General features: G+C 51.9%; 1 long non-coding RNA gene across 3 annotated transcripts; it reads left to right on the top strand.

Moving 5' to 3' along the window:
- Positions 1-4,960: 4,960 nt before the first annotated feature.
- LOC144340936 (uncharacterized) lies at positions 4,961-7,219 on the top strand. 3 transcript variants are annotated; one of them, XR_013417491.1, is made up of 3 exons: positions 4,961-5,030; positions 5,127-5,243; positions 6,582-7,219. It is a non-coding gene; the product is annotated as an uncharacterized LOC144340936 (long non-coding RNA). The 3 variants fall into 3 exon arrangements; XR_013417492.1 differs by having other exon boundaries at positions 6,598-7,219; XR_013417493.1 differs by having other exon boundaries at positions 4,961-5,013.
- Positions 7,220-7,657: the final 438 nt, after the last annotated feature.

Raw genomic sequence — 7,657 nt, forward strand, 5'->3', positions numbered from 1 at the left:
CATGGTGTGAACTTTGCTAAATGTTATGAGTGTGTGCGCTTCACGTCCTGTGTGTGGAAGAATGGGCTGATGTCGCCCGGCCTGTCTACGTTTTTATATTGCATACACGCATGGAGTCCTGTGAGACCCCCCCGGGCCTGCTGCGGGTCTCCCACGTGATGGCTTGTGGGGCCAACACCCGCTATCCTGGCTTCATAAAGCGTCTGTACAAGGAGCTGAGCGCGGATCATGTCTCCTTCACCAAGGCCACGATCTGGGCGGGTTCCAACAGAAGCTTTACCGTCACTGTGCCTCGGTTAGTGTTCCACGTAGATTAAAGTGTCCTGAGATGTGGACCTCAGCCATTCGGTGGGGCTCAGGAAGGTGACCACCAGCTGTGTGAGCACTCCTGTCTGCCTTGCAAAAAACATGTCAGATGTGTGCCATGACGTGAACAAGGCTGGAAAGCACGGCATCCTCTCCTTATAACCTTTTTTTTTTTTTGAGACGGAGTCTCGCTCTGTCCCCCAGGCTGGAGTGCAGTGGCGTGATCTCGGCTCACTGCAAGCTCCGCCTCCCAGGTTCAAGCGATTCTCCTACCTCAGCCTCAAGTAGCTGGGACTACAGGCGCCGCCACCACGCCTGGCTAATTTTTTGTATTTTCAGTAGAGATGGGGTTTCACCGTGTTAGCCAGGATGGTCTCGATCTTCTGACCTCGTGATCCGCCCACCTCGGCCTCCCAGAGTGCTGGGATTACAGGCATGAGGCACCACACTCGGCCTGTCTACGTTTTTATATTGCATACATACATGGAGTCCTGTGAGACCTCCCCGGGCCTGCTGCGGGTCTCCCATGTGATGGCTTGTGCGGCCAACACCCACTATCCTGGCTTCACAAAGCGTCTATACAAGGAGCTGAGCTCATGTCTCCTTCACCAAGGCCACGATCTGGGTGGGTTCCAATAGAAACTTTACTGTCTGGCTAGGAGTGTCGGTTGTGGCTCACCTTTCTACCTGCAAGTCCGAGTGAACGACCCAGGAGGAAGACGGTGAGTGTCTGAGGACGTGACCTACTCACTCCTGAGGAGGGGCTCCTGCTAGATGGGCAGGGGTGGATTCATTTCAGCAAAATGCTCTGGGCAGGGGTAGGATGGGGTGAGGTGGGGTTAGCTGACTTTGGAATTCTGGGGACTTGAGTGTGTTTTTTAGGTTCTGAGGTTTTAGGGTTTTATCTTCTTTCAAGAGTGGGACCTCCCCAGGGAGAGGACGGGAAGTCACACTCGGAAACCCTCCAGGGGCAGGTTTTTCAGGGTGACCTGTCACCGGGGTGGGAGTGGCTGGCTGCGAGCTCCATGCCTGATAGCCACTGATTTCTCATTGGCATCTCTGTTGGTTTGTCACATTCTTCTTGGTTGAGTAGGTTTTAACTGGGGTAACCCTTCTGCTAGAGTCGCAGTTGTTTTTGACTGGGGACAAACGAGTGTTGGGGATCGGGAGGGTTGACATTTCTGGTCCTACAGGCCCTTTCTGGCCAGGGAGGCATTGCTGCAGGTGAGCCTGGAATGCCCTTGCCACCCATTGGGGTCTTTGTTTTTTGTTTGTTTGTTTTTGAGGCAGAGTCTTGCTCTGCTGCCCAGGCTGGAGTGCAATGGCGTGATCTCGGCTCACTGCAACTTCTGCCTCCCGGGCTCAAGTGATCCTCCTGCCTCAGCCTCCCGAGTAACTGGGATTAGAGGTGCATGCCACCACGCCCGGCTACCTTTTTTTTTTTTTTTTTTTGTATTTTTAGTAGAGATGGGGTTTCACCATGTTGGCCAGGCTGGTCCTGAACCCCTGACCTCAAGTGATCCGCCCGCCTCGGCCTCCCCAAGTGCTGGGATTACAGGTGTGAGCCATCACACCCGGCTGGGGTCTTGTTTTATATCTGCAAATAAACAGCTTGTTTGCAAAAAAAAGAAAGAAAAAGAAAGAAAAACACACACAGAGAGAGAGACAGAGAGAGAAATTACCCATAGTTGCACTGTTGCACAGTTGCCTGAGATATGCTGTTGCAACTTTCTTATTGACAGCTCACAGAATGGTGCAAGGTTTTTTGAGGCCTCTTTAAGAAAAATAATTTAAGCTGGGCACAGCGGCTCACACCCGTAATCCTAGCACTTTGGGAGCCTGAGGCGGGTGGATCACCTGAGGTCAGGAGTTCAAGACCAGCCTGACCAACATGGAGAAACCCCATCTCTACTAAAAATACAAAAATGAGCCAGGTGTGGTGATACATGCCTGTAATCCCAGCTACTCAGGAGGCTGAGACAGGAGAATCACTTGAACCCAGGAGGCGGAGGTTGTAGTGAGCTGAGATTGCACCATTGCACTCCAGCCCGGGCAACAAAAGCAAAACTGTCTTAAAAAAAAAAAAAAAAAAAAAAGAAGGCCAGGCACAGTGGCTCATGCCTGTAATCCCAGCACTTTGGGAGGCTGAGGTGGGTGGATCACGAGGTCAAGAGATTGAGACCATCCTGGCCAACATACTGAAACCCTGTCTCTACTAAAAATACAAAAATTAGCCGGCTGTGGTGGCAGGTGCCTGTAATTTCTGCTATTTGGGAGGTTGAGGCAGGAGAATCACTTGAACCTGAGAGGCGGAGGTTGCAGTGAGCCAAGATTGCGCCACTGCACTCCAGCCTGGTGACAGAGCGAGACTCTGTCTCAAAAAAAAAAAAAAGAAAAATAATTTAAAAATTACAAGTGATAAAATTAGGCCCAAGGTCTTAGAGAGTCTCAAATAAATAAGAGCCTGAAACTGAAGTTTCTCTAGCTCCACGGTGTGTCTGCCTCTGGGTCAGCCAGATGCAAAGACGAAGCACTAAAGGTAGTAAAGCCGGGTCTCCTGCGTTCAAATCTAGGCTCCACCACTCTGCCACTTACTAACTGTACCGCCTTGTCTCCCTGTGCCTCAGTTCCCTCATCAGGAAAACGTGTTTGAAAATAGTATCTGGGCTGGCGCATTGTAATCTCAGCACTTTGGGAGGCCCAGGCAGGAGGATCGCTTGCGCCCTGTTTAAGACCAGCCTGGGCAACATAGTGAGATCCCAAATAATATTATTACCAAAGAGAAAAAGAAAAAGAATGAGCCAGGCGTGGAGGCACACCTGTGGTCCCAGTTACTCAGGAGGCTGAGGTGGGAGGATCACTTAAGCCTGGGAGGTCGAGGCTGCAGTGAGCTGTGATTGTGCCATCACATTCTGGCCTGCGTGACAGAGTGATATCCTCTCTCAAAAAAAAAAGAAAAAGAAAATGGAAATAATACCTGTTTCACAGGGCTGTATAGGGCTGTACAGGGCTGTGCGAGGCTGTATTAGGGCTGTATAGGGCCGTACAAGGCTGTATAGGGCTGTACGGGGCTGTGCGGGGCTGTGCGAGGCTATACGGGGCTGTGCGGGGCTGTGCAAGGCTGTACAGGGCCGTGCAGGGCTGTGCGGGGCTTTATAGGGCTGTACAGGGCTGTTGTATGCATGAAATGACATAACACTTGTACTTGGAGCATCACTTAATTTAAGGTGTAAGCACCCAACAGTGCTAACTATGAATCGCTCCTCACCGGGCTTGGACGTCTACACTAGCATGATTCTGTTTGCATTTTTAGACACTGCCCGGATTCCTCACCGTTCTGACCGAGAGCCTGAATCTGAGGTTGGAATTTTGCCTTCTGTTCCTCCCACTTCTGCCTGGGGGTCCTGGTTCTGTCCTTATGGAAACTCTACCTCCCCAGTTTTGCAATGGCCTCTGTGGGGTCCCCCAGTAACCTTTCTCCCCTACTTCACTTTCTTTCTGTGTCCCGACCAAAAATCGCAGAGTGCCTTGACCGCTCTGTGACCCAGCCAGGTGCAGGCTTCTCCCAGCACACCCAAACCCAAACCGGGCCCAAACCGGAGTCTTGAACCTTCCCCAGACACTCACAAAGGTCTCCAGGTTGTCGCCCAAAACACGAAAAGAAACTGGCCCTGGCCCCCAACCAAATTTCTGAAACCCTCACACTCCATAATCCCTGAACCCCCCACTGCAGACACACCCAGGTAGAACACCTTTTTCTTTTTTTGAGACAGAGTCTTACTCTGTCACCCAGGCTGAAGTGCAGTGGCACGGTCCCGGCTCACTGCAGCCTCTGCCTCCCGGGTTCAAGCAATTATCGTGCCTCAGCCTTCTGAGTAGCTGGGATTACAGGCACGCGCTAACATGCCCAGCTAATTTTTGTATTTTTAGTAGAGATGGGGTTTCACCACATTGGCCAGGCTGGTCTTGAACTCCTGACCTCAGGAGATCCGCCCACCTCAGCCTCCCAAAGTGCTGGGACTGAGCCATGGTGCCCAGTCTCTATCTTTTTTTTTTTTTTCTTTTCTGGTTATTATATAAATACTTTTTAAAAATGTAATTTAATTTTATTTTAAGTTCTGGAATGCATGTGAGGACACGCTGGTTTGTTACATAGGTAAACATGTGCCACGGTGGTTTGCTGAACCCATCAACCCGTCACTTAGGTATTTAACCCCTGCATGGATTTGCTATTTATCCTGATGCTCTCCCTCCCCTGCCCCACATACAGGCCCCAGGGTGTGTTGTTCCCCTCCCTGTGTCCATGCAGAGCACCCCTTTCTCTCCGAGGATCGCTGTGGCCTCGGTAAGCTCCCCTCACAACCGCTCTGAACTGAGCACCCCGCTGCTGACGGCTTCTTTCTTTGGAACCCCCATCGACCCCGTCCTGGAACGGTTCAGAGCACTCCCTTGTGGGAACTCCCCCCGCGGCTTTCGGGATGATTTAGCCTTGGGCTGGCTGGACAAGGCAGCCTCAAACCATACTGCCCCAAATCCGGTCCTTCTGAGTCTCATTCCCTCACTCTGCCTCCGGCAGGAAGCCTTCCTGAACCTTCCTGAGAGTCTCAGACATTGTCTTTTATTTGACTCACGGATTCATCCCCTTCCTGTTCAAACAGTAAACTCCTCTGCATGGACGCACGGATTCACCTCCTTCCGGTCTAAATAGTAAACTCCTCTGCCTTGTAAGTCAGTGTCTAGAGTGGGGATTTGCTTTCCTGGGTGTGTTTTTCACGGTGATGGTGGATCCACGGCTTTCAAACAAATTCCTTCTCCACCAGTTTTGTTCGGTTCTAGCTTGGTGCGGCCCACCCCTCCTTACAGAGTATCTGGGAGGCCTGCCTTCCAGCAGATGGGACGGAAGGCCCAGGTGCTCAGGAGAGGCGACTGTCCTCTAGGTGAGGGGTGTGAGTGTGAGTGTGAGTGTGGGTGTGAGCGTGAGTGTGGGTGTGAGTGTGGGTGTGGGTGTGAGTGAGTGTGAGAGGAGTGAGGTGCGGTGTGGCAGGGTCCTCTAGGTGAGGGGTGTGAGTGTGAGTGTGAGTGTGGGTGTGAGTGTGAGTGTGGGTGTGAGTGTGGGTGTGGGTGTGGGTGTGAGTGTGGGTGTGAGTGTGAGTGTGGGTGTGAGTGTGGGTGTGGGTGTGAGTGTGAGTGTGGGTGTGAGTGTGGGTGTGGGTGTGGGTGTGAGTGTGGGTGTGAGTGTGAGTGTGAGTGTGAGAGGAGTGAGGTGCGGTGTGGCAGGGTCCTCTAGGTGAGGGGTGTGAGTGTGGGTGTGGGTGTGAGAGTGAGTGTGGGTGTGAGTGTGAGTGTGAGAGGAGTGAGGTGCGGTGTAGGAGGGTCCTTGCAGGGTCCTCTAGGTGAGGGGTGTGAGTGTGAGTGTGAGTGTGGGTGTGAGAGTGTGGGTGTGTGTGGGTGTGGGTGTGGGTGTGGGTGTGGGTGTGAGTGTGGGTGTGGGTGTGGGTGTGGGTGTGGGTGTGAGTGTGGGTGTGGGTGTGAGTGAGTGTGAGAGGAGTGAGGTGCGGTGTAGGAGGGTCCTTGCAGGGTCCTCTAGGTGAGGGGTGTGAGTGTGAGTGTGAGTGTGGGTGTGAGAGTGTGGGTGTGAGTGTGGGTGTGGGTGTGAGTGTGGGTGTGGGTGTGGGTGTGAGTGTGGGTGTGGGTGTGAGTGTGGGTGTGGGTGTGGGTGTGAGTGTGGGTGTGGGTGTGAGTGAGTGTGAGAGGAGTGAGGTGCGGTGTAGGAGGGTCCTTGCAGGGTCCTCTAGGTGAGGGGTGTGAGTGTGAGTGTGAGTGTGGGTGTGAGAGTGTGGGTGTGAGTGTGGGTGTGGGTGTGAGTGTGGGTGTGGGTGTGGGTGTGAGTGTGGGTGTGGGTGTGGGTGTGGGTGTGGGTGTGAGTGTGAGTGTGGGTGTGGGTGTGAGTGTGGGTGTGGGTGTGAGTGTGGGTGTGGGTGTGGGTGTGAGTGTGAGTGTGGGTGTGAGTGTGGGTGTGGGTGTGAGTGTGAGTGTGGGTGTGAGTGTGGGTGTGAGTGTGGGTGTGAGTGTGAGTGTGGGTGTGGGTGTGAGTGTGAGTGTGAGTGTGGGTGTGAGTGAGTGTGAGAGGAGTGAGGTGCGGTGTAGGAGGGTCCTTGCAGGGTCTGGCTGCTTTCAGAGGCTGTTTTTCTCAGCTCCCCATCTTGTCCCTTCAAATTACGCCCCTCTCCTTCCAATTGTCACTCTCCTTTCCCCTAACCCTCTCCGTCTCCCAGTTACCTCGCTTCTCAGAAATGAAACACTGGTTCTGTAAACCTGTTTGAGAAGAAAAGCTTAGGGCAATTTCTGGCCTCTCTGCTTCGGGAGCAAGGGATAAAAATAGCCCCAGGCTAAAGACAGGAGGGACCAGATTACTGCTTGGTGACGCTATCTCACTGCCCAGGCAGCCAGGAGACCCTCCTGAGAGGAATCATGGAGTCCACGCTGCTTTTACACGCATCCTAGTTGTTTTATAACTAGCCTTTCCTATTAAAGGACATCATTCAAAAGCCAATTTTAAGCAACATAAATATTGAAAACGATACTATACTATTTAGAATTAATTATAAGTTTTGTTTTTAAAGCCTAAATCTTGTATTGTTGTTTGAACCCTGGGCACTGAAGCTAATAATGTAACTTTTCTCCCTTCTTTCTTCTTTGGCATAGATCTAAAGCACTGTTAGACTCATTTAAAATGCTATTAGGCATTTTAAAGAGTAACTGTTAAATGTATTGTCCTTTTGTGGGGCTGGAAATGTTCTGTTCTTATCTGGCGCTGGTTACATCCTGTTTTTCATCGGGAAAGTGCATTGAGCTGGAAATTTATAGGTTCAATTTCTGTATGTAAATTCTACTTCAGTAAAAATTTTCAAAACAGTGGCTGCCTTTTATAGCAGGTGTCCCATGCTGCCATATATATATATATTTGTTGTTGCTGTCGTTGTTGTTAAGGGGATGACCTCTAGACCAAGACCTGTTTAAAGGTCGGGAAGGAAGCAGGATTGCGCAGAGGGGTAAGTCTAGCTGCCATGCAGGGCCAACTACAGGCTGCCTCAGCCGCACACGGCGCCCTGGAGCTAAATTGGCTCTGCAAACTAGCCTGGCTGGCGTTGGACTGAGCTATCCTAGCCCTTAGGCACCCTTGGGCAAGGCGGCTCCCCCAGCAGAGGCAGTTCCTAAAGAGGCTGACAGCTGCAGCCTATCTGCCCAGGGCACTCCCCGTAAGAGGCAACCAAGTCCTTCTTTGCTGGGAGGAATCTGGGACATGCATCAAAGTGTCCACCTTGGCCGGGCGCAGTGGCTCACACCTGTA

Source organism: Macaca mulatta, chromosome 5 (genome assembly GCF_049350105.2).
Source record: "Macaca mulatta isolate MMU2019108-1 chromosome 5, T2T-MMU8v2.0, whole genome shotgun sequence".
Taxonomy (NCBI): Eukaryota; Metazoa; Chordata; class Mammalia; order Primates; family Cercopithecidae; genus Macaca; species Macaca mulatta.